This window comes from Protopterus annectens, chromosome 3.part1 (assembly GCF_019279795.1).
Source record: "Protopterus annectens isolate FY-2018-M chromosome 3.part1, PAN1.0, whole genome shotgun sequence".
NCBI lineage: Eukaryota > Metazoa > Chordata > Ceratodontiformes > Protopteridae > Protopterus > Protopterus annectens.
In genome coordinates this window covers 799,441,870-799,457,841 of record NC_056732.1, presented here as the reverse complement: position 1 = coordinate 799,457,841, position 15,972 = coordinate 799,441,870, and positions in this window count along the sequence as shown.

Sequence of the window (15,972 nt, the reverse complement as noted above, 5' to 3'; positions counted from 1 at the left end):
AAGCAAACGGAGCAGGGCTACACCTTCCAAATAGAACTTAGTTAAAAGAAACTATGAACTAGTCCAGGGGCACTTACTAGAGGTGCTACACCTAGAGGGCTTTCAGCTGCAATTAGAGCAAATATGGCATCCAGGGTTTTTAAATCCTTTGGTGTGCTGTACATGAGCAATCACTTGGGGGGAAGGAAACCATCAATTGGAATTTAAAGTAGCAGGGGAGAATCCAAGGCACTCTGCTAACCTAGCTAATTATCAAAGGACAGCCAAGGAAATGAGGTAAACATACGGGCACCCTTGTTCAATGACTGGAAGGTTTCTCCAAGAAAAACTATGTGTAGGAGTACACCACAGGTAGAGGTTGTATGCTGCTTACTAATCGGCAATGGCAGATTTTATTCTCTTTTATATTTGTATTCCCCTTTGCTCATTGTTTGCTGCACACAATGTAGCTAAAGATAAAAGCAGCTGGAGACTTTGCACCTATGTTTGGTGTTTAGTGAAGAACAAGTATTGAGGAGGAGGGACTGAAGGCTATGACTACTGAGAGGGGCTAAATACCTTAACATACAGCAAATTATCAACAGTGAAATGGATGAAAGGGGTGGGGGTGGGCTAAGAAGAAGAAGGTTTGCAGCTGTTGCCTCTGGGGTATGCACTCTAGCTGACTGTAATGGATTTTAACAAGGCATAAAATTAGTCACGAAAGCTGGCACCTACACTACACAAGTGGCAGCAACACCGTTTCTAGATTTAACCCTGGGGCTGCAGTCTATGTTTGTATAATTGCTGGTTAGAGTTTTCTTTGCTTTTAGCTGGAGAGAGAGGATTCTTTGCTCACACAAGTGGGGGGGGGGGGGCAAAGCAATCAGGTCCTCAGTGGCTACTACACAAGTGGCAACAACAAGGTTGCTGGAGTTAGACCTGGGGCTGCAACCTATTTTTGGATGATTGCTGGTTAGAGTTTTCTTTGCTTTTAGCTGGAGTGAGAGGATTCCTTGCTCACACAAGGGGGGCCCCAAAGTGATCGGGTTCTCAGTGGCTACTACAAAAGTGGCAACAACAAGGTTCTGGGAGTTAAAACTGGGGCTGCAGTCTATTTTGGATGATTGCTGGTTAGAGTTTTCTTTGCTTTTAGCTGGAGTGAGATGATTCCTTGCTCAGACAAGAGGAGGGGGCTTAGAAATGCTACACCTGGAGGGCTTTCAACTGCAATTAGATTTACAGTTAAATTTTAGTTTTAAGACTACCAACTGGTAATGAATGTCTTTATTACTTTGAATACTAGCCTGTTCCTAACACATTCACACTATAGTACAGATCAGATTGCATCTAGCAATCATTCATGGGTGCATATGTTGCACATATGCATATTCCATGCACACTGATTACACTTGACAGCAGGCCATTCAAGCCACAGGTATAGAGGTCAGAACTTCAAATGCTATAACAAGCATAACAGTATTATATATTTAATGAAGAAAACCTATAACAGTGTTGTAAGCAACTGAGTTTTATATTTGTTTAAAACAAACAAACAAGAAAAGGGCTGTATTCTCCTCATAGAAAAGTTTTATTATGTTAGCGCTTTCGTTTGAATAAATTTCCAAAGTTCTTCAGACATCCTTTGTGGTTGGCACAGCAGTTTATATAACATTCAAATAATCTACGTCATTGAATCAATCAACAAATTAATTAAAAATAGAATCCATAAAGAATTAAAGGTATACATCCCAAATTAAATTTGTATTACTACCCTATATATTAATGGATAGTATTTAAAACAAGATAAAGTCATTTCATATACTATATATTGATTACATTACAATACATTAAAGACAATATATATATATATATATATATATATATATATATATATATATATATATATATATATATATATTTATTTATATATAAAACAAATATTAATCTAAAAAGGCATTAAAACCAGCTCACAATCCTTCAAGATCAATTTCTTATGTTTTTGTTATTGTTTACCTATCTAATTGTTTAAGTTTCAAAGTGCACATAATAGAGGCATATTCATTAAGGCCTGGGAAAATGTGCGCAAAAGTTTGAATCTGCCATAAAAGTTCATTTTCCTCTAATATAAGTGCCCATGGTCCCCCTCTTAAGTTATATTGCTTTTGATGTAAAATTGTAAACCGAAATTTATGAGTAGGGAATTCAAATATGTGCCTAGCCAATGCATTACTTCTATTTCCTTTATTAATGTGGTAGACATGTTTATATATTCTTTGTCTCGTTCTTTCCTTCTTCCCTATATAAAAGGACTGACATTGTTGGCATAATGCCACATAAACAATCCCCTTAGACTCACAACTATATTTCCTACTTATTCAGTATACTCTTATCCCTAATATTAATTTTGATACCAATCAATATGTATTGGCATTGATGACATTGGCCACACTTCGACATTCCTCCATTTCTTACAGCTACATTGTTTTGCAATTCTAATAGGTCTTTTAAATTCTGCCCACGTCTATATGTTATCCGTAAAGATGTTGCAAACTTTTTGTTTATATGCATATCTTCTATAATTAAATTCCAATTTTTGTACAATATGCTTGAAACAATTCTTGCATCATTGGACTATGTTGTTAAAAACATAGGGCCTACATTACCCACTTTATTATTAACTATAATGTTATTAACAGAAGTATCCTCTATGAAATGATAGCCCTTAATCAAAATGGGCTTAAAATGCCCAGTGTTTCTTTTTGTTGTTACCTCTTTACAAATTTGGTCAAATAAATTAGTTGGATCACCCCTACTATTGAACATTTTTCTAAGAAGGTTACATTCTTTATAGAAATCATCTTCCATAGAAACCATCCTTGCAGCTCTTACTAACTGCCCTTTCATTACTGCTTTCTTCTGATGAAAGGGATGGCTGCTTGAAAAATGTAAGAATGTATTTGAATAAGTAGGTTTTCTATATATAACCATTTTGTATTTATTATTATTTTTGTCCTTTGATATCAAGACATCCAAAAAGTTAATAGCTTCAGTCTGAAATTGATAAGTAAAATCAAAAAAATTAGTTAATTTTTTGATTCCTGAGATAAATGGTGGAACGGAAGTAACATCTCCTTTCCATAGAAAGAACATATCGTCCTGGTATCTAATATACCAGGCCATATGCTCTTGGAAGAGTTGATCTTTAAACAAAAATTCATGCTTCCAATATGCCAAGATGCAGTTGGCAAAACTGTCCCCACTGGGTGTGCCCATAGCGACACCCAATATTTGTTTATAAGTTTGCCCATTAAAGAGCATAAAGTTATTGCTAAAAAAACAATTGTAGCAGTATTTCTAAAACATAAATTTCATTGGTATCAAGTCCTTTTATGGTAAGTAGGTTTCTAACCCAATCCAAACCCAGATCCTGTGGGATTACGGTGTACAAATCTTTTATATCCACCATTAAAAAATTATGATTTTCAATGAATTCTAATTTATTAATTCCATCCAGGAATCCCCATGAGTCTGGGCAAATTTGTTCTTCGCTGTTAATAATTGGTTTTGATTTATTATCTACATATTTTGCACAAGCATACACAATTGATCCCCTCCCATCGACTATTGGTCTGAAGGGTGGGTTAGATGTGCTTTTGTGTATCTTAGGAGAGCCAAATAAAACAGGTGTCTTTGACACTGCCATAATTAAGTAATGCAATATATCCAAAGATATATATCCCTCCAAAAACAAATCATTAATAATATTATGTATATGCTTATGAGCAGTATTTACTTCATTAATACTTACCAAACAGTAAGAATCTTCATCTAAAACACTGAGCATTTTTTATACATAGTCATTTTCATACATAAATATGAGTCCTCCACCTTTATCTGGTTTCATGACTCTAATTTTATGTAACTTTAAAGATGTTAAAAAGTCCAGTTCCTCAGAAGTTATATTAGCATAGTAATTTTTATCATTGTCCTTATATAAACCAGTTCTTAAATCCATTTCACAAATACATTCAAAAAGTGCTATAGTTGCATGTAAGGGTGGATTAAATAAACTGGAAACTTTTGTATCATGACTTAAATTAGGAACGTTGCCCATAAGAACCGATAAGTTCAATATCTGGACAAATATTTTTAAGTCTAGAATTGTTCTTTCTAAATTAGCTTTTTTATCTGGGACAAACATTTGCCCTTTTGACAACAAATCAACAAACTTTGTATCTATGCAGAAGTCTTTGTAATTAAAAACTTTAAAGTCACCTTGTGTACTTACAAAACTGGTTGGGTTCATAAGCGAGCCATGGGCTACCACCTTTGGCGGTTCTGCATCCTTCGCTGTTGTTGTTGTCCCTGGCCACTGATATTCTGTTGTTGTTGGAATGTTTATCCGGTGAGCACCCTGAAAATCCTGGCTATTAGCATCATTTGAAGTACTAGCCGATGCATAGTTTGTATTTTCGCCATTCCTATTTCTCTCACTCCTCCTTAATTGCTGGGGCTGCGCGATGTCATCATTGCCGATGTCATCTGTGTTGTTGTTAGGGAGGCGTTGACCATTTATAACCTCCCCTTCTCCAGTCGAATTCGAAAATTGTAGGGGCGGGGGATAGGCAGTGCCTTGTACATATGCATGCACATCCCTGTTCAGTTTAATTGTCTTAATTTCAATTGCTTGTTTAATGACAGAGAAAACAGAACTGTAAATGTGGCCATAGTTGAATTTATATTTATCAAAGTCTACATCCGATGTAATATTCCACTCTACCACTTCTAATTCACAATTAAGAGCACCCACTTGTGAACCATATTGTTTGATCAGAACACCCAAAAATTCTTTTCCTTGTCTGTCAAATAAAATAATTAACTCATGATGGAAACTTGATTTTGAAATAAGTCTGACAGGGTATCTCCACTGACATAGCCACTTAGGCACTAATCCTTCATTAGTGCATTCTTGTAGGTAACTAATCTCCAACTGGATTTTTCGATATTTTAGTAATTTTTTATCAAATTCATTAAGATTTACAATAATTGAAAGATTGTTAGTTGCCAAAGAACCCTGCACATTACAATTATTGTCATTTGCGCTGCTGAAAATAAAGCAGGTGTTTTAAGATATTCAGAAATAACCGGCAGCATTTCAGGTTGATATTGTGCTTGTTCTTGGCTATTATTGTAATTTAAACCATTATTAAAAATTCTAGTGCCATGCCCAGGCACATTGTTGTTATTCAAAAGAATATTAGAAACTTCTGCATAAGTCAAACCTTGTCCATTGGTGGCAGAGCCACCATGTGAAGATGTAGATGATCTATGAATGTCATTGTTATCCTTTGCTTAAAGTTTTTTAGACAGAGTATCAACTCTGCCCAACAGATGCTGAACCAAAATAGTCAAATTATCCACGACATTCGCCTCATTGTCATTGTTTCCTGAAAAGCCAATTTCTTCCTGGGTAAATAAAGACTGCGAGGTTGTTATAGCTCTGTTTGCCATTATAAACTCCAAAAGAACTAGAAACAATAAAACTGTTTAAAACAAACATACATGCAAAATGGCTGTATTCTCCCCGTAGAAAAGTTTTATTATGTTAGCGCTTTCATTTAAATAAATTTCCAAACTTCTTCAGACATCCTTTATGGTTGGTACAGCAGTTTATATAACATTCAAATAATCTACATCATAGAATCAATCAACAAATTAATTAAAAATACAATCCATAAAGAATTAAAGGTATACATCCCAAGTTAAGTTTGTATTACTACACTATATATTAATGGATGGTATTTAAAACAAGATAAAGTTATTTCATATACTAAATATTGATTACCTTACAATACATAAAAGACAACATATATATATATATAAAAAACACATTTTAATCTAAAAGGGCATTACAACCAGCTCACAATCCTTCAAGATCAATTTCTTATGGTTTTATTATTGTTTACCTATCTAATTGTTTAAGTTTCAAAGTACACATAATAGAGGCATATTCGTTAAGGCCTGAGTAAATGTGCGCAAAAGTTCGAATCTGCCATAAAAGTTCATTTTCCTCTAATTTAAGTGCCCATGGTCCCCCTCTTATGTTATATTGCTCTTGATGTAAAATTGTAAACCGAAATTTATGAGTAGGGAATTCCAATATGTGCCTAGCCAATGCATTACTTGTATTTCCTTTATTAATGTGGTAGACATGTTTATATATTCTTTGTCTCATTGTTCTCTCCGTCTTCCCTATATAAAATGACTGACATTGTTGGCATAATGCCGCATAAACAATCCCCTTAGACTCATAATTATATTTCCTACTTATTCGGTATACTCTTTCCCTAATATTCATTTTGTTACCAATCAATATGTATTGGCATAGATGACATCGGCCACACTTCGACATTCCTCCATTTCTTACAGCTACATTGTTTTGCAATTCTAATAGGTCTTTTAAATTCTGCCCACGTCTATATGTTATCCATAAAGATGTTGCAAACTTTTTGTTTATATGCATATCTTCTGTAATTAAATTCCATTTTTTGTACAACATGCTCGAAACAATTCTTGTATCATTGGACTATGTTGTTATAAACATAGGGCCTACATTACCCACTTTATTATTAACTATAATGTTATTAATAGAAGTATCCTCTGTGAAATGAAAAGCCACATGCATCCAATATGCAGATGACTCCACCCTGATCTGCTCCGACGTCTCTCTCACCAAACTCCAAGCAACAACCCAGCACTGTTTTAGTATAGTCGAAAAATGGTTCTCTGAATTAAAACTCATACTTAATCCAACTAAAACCAAGTTACTACTATTTTTCCCCTCTGTATCTACTTCCCCAGGAAAAGAACCTCCAAATGCCAATAACACGATCTTCCACGTGGTTTCCACCAATGGCACCATCATAGAGCCTGTCCCCTACACCAAACTACTAGGTGTGACCATTGACCACAAGCTTAAATTTGATATGCACATCAGCCTAACCATTAAGTCTGTAAACAAGAAACTCGGCTCTATGTATAGAATAAAGAACTTTTTAACCCCACATGCCAAACTAACCATTGCTCGCACTCATCTTCTCTCCACCCTCCTATATGCCTCCCCGATACTTTCATTCCTCAACAAGAGAGAGCTAAATAAACTCTCTACAGCCTATAATCATATAGCCAGATTTATAACAGGAATGCCTTATCGCACCCACCATTGCCTTAACCTAAAGACACTTGGATGGTTAGAATTGCCCAATATTCTCAAACTCAACCAACTCACTGAGGCATTTAAAATAATTAACCAACCAGACAAAACCCCCTCACTGAGCAAAATACTGACCCCCTACTCCAACCTAACCTGCCTCAGATCATCTAAAAGTGTCCAGGTACTGACCATTAAATCTAACAACTCTGGAGGTGATGCGCTCTATGCCAATTCCATCAGAAAGCTCTGGAATTCCCTCCCAAACAACCTAAGACTTATGACCTAGCTTAATCAATTCAAAAATCCCCTCAAAGAATTCCTTAAGTCCCACTGGCTATGCCCTTGTCCTAAACCAGACTAACCCCAAAGGTCCCAGACCACCTAAGTCTCTTCCCCATCCCAGAGTTTATAATCTTCCCTCACGGCTGCACAATGTCACCAAGTAAGATTATCTACATAATCTCTGTGCCTGTTATTCAACAGTATGTAAAGCCAGCTGTTTTTGTATCTTTATGTTAATACTATTTACTACTGCACGTATATGTATTGTACCTTCTCTTCTTATTGGAGCTTTTCTCCCCGGGCCTCTACTGAAAAAGGACATGTATCCAGCTAGACCAGCCCGGTCAACAAATGTAAAATAAAATAAAATAAAATAAATAAATAAATAAAATGATAGCCCTTGATCAAAATGTGCTTAAAATGCCCAGTGTTTCTTTTTGTTGTTACTTCTTTACAAATTTGGTCAAATAAATTAGTTGGATCACCCCTACTATTGAACATTTTTCTAAGAAAGTTACATTCTTTATAGAAATCATCTTCCATAGAAACCATCCTTGCAGCTCTTACTAACTGCCCTTTCATTACTGCTTTCTTCTGATGAAAGAGATGACTGCTTGAAAAATGTAAGAATGTATTTGAATAAGTAGGTTTTCTATATATAACCATTTTGTATCTATTATTATTTTTGTCCTTTGATATCAGGACATCCAAAAAGTTAATAGCTTCAGTCTCAAATTGATAAGCAAAATCCAAAAAAATAGTTAATTTTTTGATTCCTGCGATAAAAGGTGGAACAGAAGTAACATCTCCTTTCCATAGAAAGAACATATCATCCTGGTATCTAATATACCAGGCTGTATGTTCTTGGAAGAGTTGATCTTTAAACAAAAATTCATGCTCCCAATATGCCAAGACGCATTTGGCAAAACTGACCCCACAGGGTATGCCCATAGCAACACCCAATGTTTGTTTATAAGTTTGCCCATTAAAGAGCATAAAGTTATTGCCAAAAAACAATTGTAGCAGTATTTCTAAAACATAAATTTCATTGTTATCAACTCCTTTTATGGTAAGTAGGTTTCTAACCCAATCCAAGCCCAGATCCTTTAGGATTAGGGTGTGCAAATATTTTATATCCACCGATAAAAAAATTATAATTTTCATTGAATTCTAATTTATTAATTCCATCCAGGAATCCCCAAGAGTCTGGGCAGATTTGTTTTTCACTGTTAATAATTGGTTTTGATTTATTATCTACATATTTTGCAAAAGCATACACAACTGATCCCCTCCCATTGACTATTGGTCTGAAGGGTGGGTTAGATGTGTTTGTGTGTATCTTAGGAGAGCCAAATAAAACAGGTGTCTTTGGCGCTGCCATAATTAAGTAATGCAAAATATCCAAAGATATACATCCCTCCAAAAACAAATCATTAATAATATTATGTATATGCTTATGAGCAGTATTTACTAAATTAATACTTATCAAACAGTAAGAATCTTCATCTAAAACACTGAGCATTTTTTTTACATAGTCATTTTCATACATAAATATGAGTCCTCCACCTTTATGTGGTTTCATGACACTAATTTTATGTAACTTTAAAGATGTTAAAAAGTCCAGTTCCTCAGAAGATATATTAGCATAGTCATTTTTATCATTGTCCTTATATAAACCAGTTCTTAAATCCATTTCGCAAATACATTCAAAAAGTGCTATAGTTGCATATAAGGGTGGATTAAATAAACTGGAAACTTTTGTATCATGAGTTAAAGTAGGAATGTTGCCCATAAGAACCGATAAGTTCAATTTCTGGACAAATATTTTTAAGTCTAGAATTGTTCTTGCTAAATTAGCTTTTTTATCTGGGACAAGTATTTGCCCTTTCGACAACAAATCAACAAACTTCGTATCTATGCAGAAGTCTGTGTAATTAAAAACTTTAAAGTCACCTTGTGTACTTACAAAACTGGTTGGGTTCATAAGCGAGCCATGGGCTACCACCTTTGGCGGTTCTGCTTCCTTCACTGTTGTTGTTGTCCCTGGCCTCTGATATTCTGTTGTTGTTGGAATGTTTTCCGGTGAGCACCCTGAAAATCCTGGCCATTAGCATCATTTGAAGTACTAGCTGATGCATAGTTTGTATTTTCACCATTCCTATTTCTCTCACTCCTCCTGTGATGTCATCTTTGCCGATGTCATCTGTGTTGTTGTTAGGGAGGCGTTGATCATTTGTAACCTCCCTTTCTCCAATCGAATTCGGAAATTGTGGGGGCGGGGGATAGGCAGTGCCTTGTGCATATGCATGCACATCCCTGTTCAGTTTCTTTTTCTTAATTTCAATTGCTTGTTTAATGTCAGAGTCAATAGAAGTGTAAATACAGCCATAGTCGAATTTATATTTACCATAGTCTACATCCGATGTAATATTCCATTTTAACACTTCTAATTCACATTTAAGAGTGTCCACTTGTGAACCATATTGTTTGATCAGAACACCCAAAAATTCTATTCCTTGTCTGTCATATAAACGAATTAACTCATGATGGAAACTTGATTTTGTAATGTGTCCGACAGGGTATCACCACTGACGTAGCCCCTTAGGCACTAATCCTTGATTAGTGCATTCTTGTAGGTAACTAATCTCCAACTGGAGCTTTCGATATTTTAGTAATGTTTTATCAAATTCATTAAGATTTACAATAATCAAAGGATTGATAGTTGCCAAAGAACCCTGCACATTAGAATTGTTTTCATTTACGCTACCGAAAAAAAAACGTGTTTTAAGATATTCAGAAATAACCGGCAGTGTTTCAGGTTGATATCATGCTTATTCTTGGCTATTATTGTAATTTAAACCATTATTAAATATACTAGTGCCATGCCCAGGCACATTGTTGTTATTAAAACTAATATTAGAAACTTCTGCATAAGTCAAACCTTGTCCACTGGTGGCAGAGCCACCCTATGAAGCTGTAGATGAACTATGAATGTCGTTGTTATCCTTTGCTTAAAGTTTTTTAGACAGAGTATCAACTCTGCCAAACAATTGCTGAACCAAAATAGTCAAATTACCCACGCCATTCGCCTCATTGTCATTGCTTCCCGAAAAGCCAATTTCTTCCTGCGTAAATAAAGATTGTGAGGTTGTTACAGCTCCGTTTGCCATTATAAACTCCAAAAGAACTACAAATAATAAAACTGTTTAAAACAAACAAACAAGCAAATCAGCTGTATTCTCCTCTTAGAAAAGTTTTATTATGTTAGCGCTTTCATTTAAATAAATTTCCAAACTTCTTCAGACATCCTTTATGGTTGGTACAGCAGTTTATATAGCATTCCAATAATCTACGTCATTGAATCAATCAACAAATTAATTAAAAATATAATCCATAAAGAATTAAAGGTATACATCCCAAGTTAAATTTGTATTACTAGCCTATATATTAATGATTGGCATTTAAAACAAGATAAAGTAATTTCATATACTATATATTGATTGCCTTACAATACATTAAAGACAATATATATATATATATATATATATATATATATATATATATATATATATATATATATATAAACACATATTAATCTAAAAGGGCATTAAAACCAGCTCACAATCCTTCAAGATCAATTTCTTACGTTTTTATTATTGTTTACCTATCTAGTTGTTTTAAGTTTCAAAGTACACATAATAGAGGCATATTCGTTAAGGCCTGGGACAATGTGCGCAAAAGTTCGAAACTGCAACAAAAGTTTATTTTCCTCTAATTTAAGTGCCCATGGTCCCCCTCTTATGTTATATTGCTCTTGATGTAAAATTGTAAACTGAAATTTATGAGTAGGGAATTCCAATATGTGCCTAGCCAATGCATTAGTTGTATTTCCTTTATTAATGTGGTAGACATGTTCATATATTCTTTGATTCATTGCTTTCTCCATCTTCCCTATATAAAAGGATTGACATTGTTGGCATAATGCCGCATAAACAATGCCCTTATACTCACAATTATATTTCCTACTTATTCGGTATACTCTGTCCCTAATATTCATTTTGTTACCAATCAATATGTATTGGCATTGATGACATCGGCCACACATCGACATTCCTCCATTTCTTACAGCTACATTGTTTTGCAATTCTAATAGGTCTTTTAAATTTTGCGCACGTCTATATGTTATCCGTAAAGATGTTGCACACTTTTTGTTTATATGCATATCTTCTGTAATTAAATTCCAATTTTTGTACAATATGCTCAAAACAATTCTTGCATCATTGGAATATGTTGTTATAAACATAGGGCCTACATTACCCACTTTATTATTAACTATAATGTTATTAACAGAAGTATCCTCTATGAAATGATAGCCCTTGATCAAACTGGGCTTAAAATGCCCAGTGTTTGTTTTTGTTGTTACTTCTTTACAAATTTGGTCAAATTAACAGGTTGGATGACCCCTACTATTATACATTTTTCTAAGAAGGCTACATTCTTTATAGAAATCATCTTCCATAGAAACCATCCTTGCAGCTCTTACTAACTGCCCTTTCATTACTGCTTTGAGTTTTATATTTTGGAAGTGTGGTATTTGTCGTATTTGTCTCTTAGAGTAAGATACCTGGACAGATCATAAAATAATGGGCTACAATGACCCAAAAATAGGGACAGATTTTTAATATTGCTCTTACAAACATGGAAAGTTACATAGGATATATGTTACTATGCATTTTACACTCATTATTTACTGACTTCAATCTCAATTATTAGCCAGAAAACCATAAATGTTATGAGGAACAAACCAAAACAGTGAGTCAAAACTTTGGATATTCAGCAAAAATATGGCCAGTGGAGAGCTATGCTATAGACTAATGCATACATACTTGCTTTTAAAGTTGAGATATGCATGCTCAAGCTCATATAACTGTATGATATAACAACTAATCTGTCCTTAACTATTAAGGCTACAATAACAGTACTATATAAAATTATGCTTACATACCACATGCTTCTTTCATCCTTGTCATTCCCAATGTGTGGGCTCTCACATTCGAGGCACTCTCTTCTGCAGTGGTCAAAAAAGAAAAAAAAAGAAAAGAATGCCATCATGAATACCAGTTTTGACTATATTCAGCTTTAATATTTGCAATTTCTCAATGCAATTTATCCATACACATCTGTGGGATGTTCCTCACTTGATATTCCCTGATCCAATGATCAAGGGTATCATGTTACCTCATTTGGAAATTGTCATAGCGATGACAGCATTGTTCTCCAGTGCATGTGTTACCTGTTATACTGGACAAAGCCCTAGCCATACTATCCAGGCCTCAGACTTGTACTGAGAGCCTGTATAGTTACCCTGCAAGATGTGAGGGCTATGCTCCTTAACCAGGAGCCCAACAAAGACCTTGGACTCCTGAACATCCCACCGCTGTGCTTAGAAGTGCACACCCTCTCTACAACACCAGCCCTGCCTACAAAAGATCAAGCTCAATGTCTAATGTGCATTTCCCAACAATTCCACTTTAAATATGTTTTCCCACCAATTGCATGTATTGCGCTTACTGAGAGTGCTCACTTTCTGCATTGTGATCCGTTTGCAAAAGCTGCACTTCTCTTACCATCATGCAACCATGGTAAGCCAAGTGCATTTGTTTGCAGGATGATAAGTGAAGCACAGCTTTTTCAAATGTATCATAAGTACACATTCTCAAGGTTATTTCATATACAGCTATACTGAGAGAGTAAATATAATGTGATATGGAAAAACAAAGTAATTCAAGTAAAGTAAAATGTGTATGGAATACACAGTATTCAAAGAGAAAACACTTGTCTATTTATTTTATTTGTATAATCTGCAATGTCAGACCAGTATAAGAAAAGTTTGCATATCCTGTACTAGAACCCAGGACCATCTCCACTCTAGTCCTGGACTTGACACCTGTCACCAAAGGATTAGTTATCTGAAGTCTCCTATATTATTATTATTAACTTTACGTACAGCCTCACTTACCTGGTTTGTGAGATCCCCAGTAGTATTAACTGAATGCATCTGGTTTTTATCTTTAGATGTCTGGGCCATGCCTGATACATAGGTGGTCTATACGTACAGCCTCACTTACCTGGTTTGTGAGATCCCCAGTAGTATTAACTGAATGCATCTGGTTTCTATTGTTAGATGTCTGGGCCATGCCTGATACATAGGTGGTCTATACGTACAGCCTCACTTACCTGGTTTGTGAGATCCCCAGTAGTATTAACTGAATGCATCTGGTTTCTATTGTTAGATGTCTGGGCCATGCCTGATACATAGGTGGTCTACTCGTACAGCCTCACTTACCTGGTTTGTGAGATCCCCAGTAGTATTAACTGAATGCATCTGGTTTCTATTGTTAGATGTCTGGGCCATGCCTGATACATAGGTGGTCTATACGTACAGCCTCACTTACCTGGTTTGTGAGATCCCCAGTAGTATTAACTGAATGCATCTGGTTTCTATCTTTAGATGTCTGGGCCATGCCTGATACATAGGTGGTCTATCGTGCAGCCTCACTTACCTGGTTTGTGAGATCCCCAGTAGTATTAACTGAATGCATCTGGTTTCTATCTTTAGATGTCTGGGCCATGCCTGATACATAGGTGGTCTATCGTGCAGCCTCACTTACCTGGTTTGTGAGATCCCCAGTAGTATTAACTGAATGCATCTGGTTTCTATTGTTAGATGTCTGGGCCATGCCTGATACATAGGTGGTCTATCGTACAGCCTCACTTACCTGGTTTGTGAGATCCCCAGTAGTATTAACTGAATGCATCTGGTTTCTATCTTTAGATGTCTGGGCCATGCCTGATACATAGGTGGTCTATACGCAGCCTCACTTACCTGGTTTGTGAGATCCCCAGTAGTATTAACTGAATGCATCTGGTTTCTATCTTTAGATGTCTGGGCCATGCCTGATACATAGGTGGTCTATCGTGCAGCCTCACTTACCTGGTTTGTGAGATCCCCAGTAGTATTAACTGAATGCATCTGGTTTCTATCTTTAGATGTCTGGGCCATGCCTGATACATAGGTGGTCTATACGTGCAGCCTCACTTACCTGGTTTGTGAGATCCCCAGTAGTATTAACTGAATGCATCTGGTTTCTATCTTTAGATGTCTGGGCCATGCCTGATACATAGGTGGTCTATCGTGCAGCCTCACTTACCTGGTTTGTGAGATCCCCAGTAGTATTAACTGAATGCATCTGGTTTCTATCTTTAGATGTCTGGGCCATGCCTGATACATAGGTGGTCTATACGTACAGCCTCACTTACCTGGTTTGTGAGATCCCCAGTAGTATTAACTGAATGCATCTGGTTTCTATCTTTAGATGTCTGGGCCATGCCTGATACATAGGTGGTCTACTCGTACAGCCTCACTTACCTGGTTTGTGAGATCCCCAGTAGTATTAACTGAATGCATCTGGTTTCTATCTTTAGATGTCTGGGCCATGCCTGATACATAGGTGGTCTATCGTGCAGCCTCACTTACCTGGTTTGTGAGATCCCCAGTAGTATTAACTGAATGCATCTGGTTTCTATCTTTAGATGTCTGGGCCATGCCTGATACATAGGTGGTCTATACGTACAGCCTCACTTACCTGGTTTGTGAGATCCCCAGTAGTATTAACTGAATGCATCTGGTTTCTATTGTTAGATGTCTGGGCCATGCCTGATACATAGGTGGTCTATCGTGCAGCCTCACTTACCTGGTTTGTGAGATCCCCAGTAGTATTAACTGAATGCATCTGGTTTCTATTGTTAGATGTCTGGGCCATGCCTGATACATAGGTGGTCTATACGTACAGCCTCACTTACCTGGTTTGTGAGATCCCCAGTAGTATTAACTGAATGCATCTGGTTTCTATTGTTAGATGTCTGGGCCATGCCTGATACATAGGTGGACTATACGCACAGCCTCACTTACCTGGTTTGTGAGATCCCCAGTAGTATTAACTGAATGCATCTGGTTTCTATTGTTAGATGTCTGGGCCATGCCTGATACATAGGTGGTCTATACGTACAGCCTCACTTACCTGGTTTGTGAGATCCCCAGTAGTATTAACTGAATGCATCTGGTTTCTATTGTTAGATGTCTGGGCCATGCCTGATACATAGGTGGTCTATCGTGCAGCCTCACTTACCTGGTTTGTGAGATCCCCAGTAGTATTAACTGAATGCATCTGGTTTCTATCTTTAGATGTCTGGGCCATGCCTGATACATAGGTGGTCTATACGTACAGCCTCACTTACCTGGTTTGTGAGATCCCCAGTAGTATTAACTGAATGCATCTGGTTTCTATTGTTAGATGTCTGGGCCATGCCTGATACATAGGTGGTCTATACGTGCAGCCTCACTTACCTGGTTTGTGAGATCCCCAGTAGTATTAACTGAATGCATCTGGTTTCTATTGTTAGATGTCTGGGCCATGCCTGATACATAGGTGGTC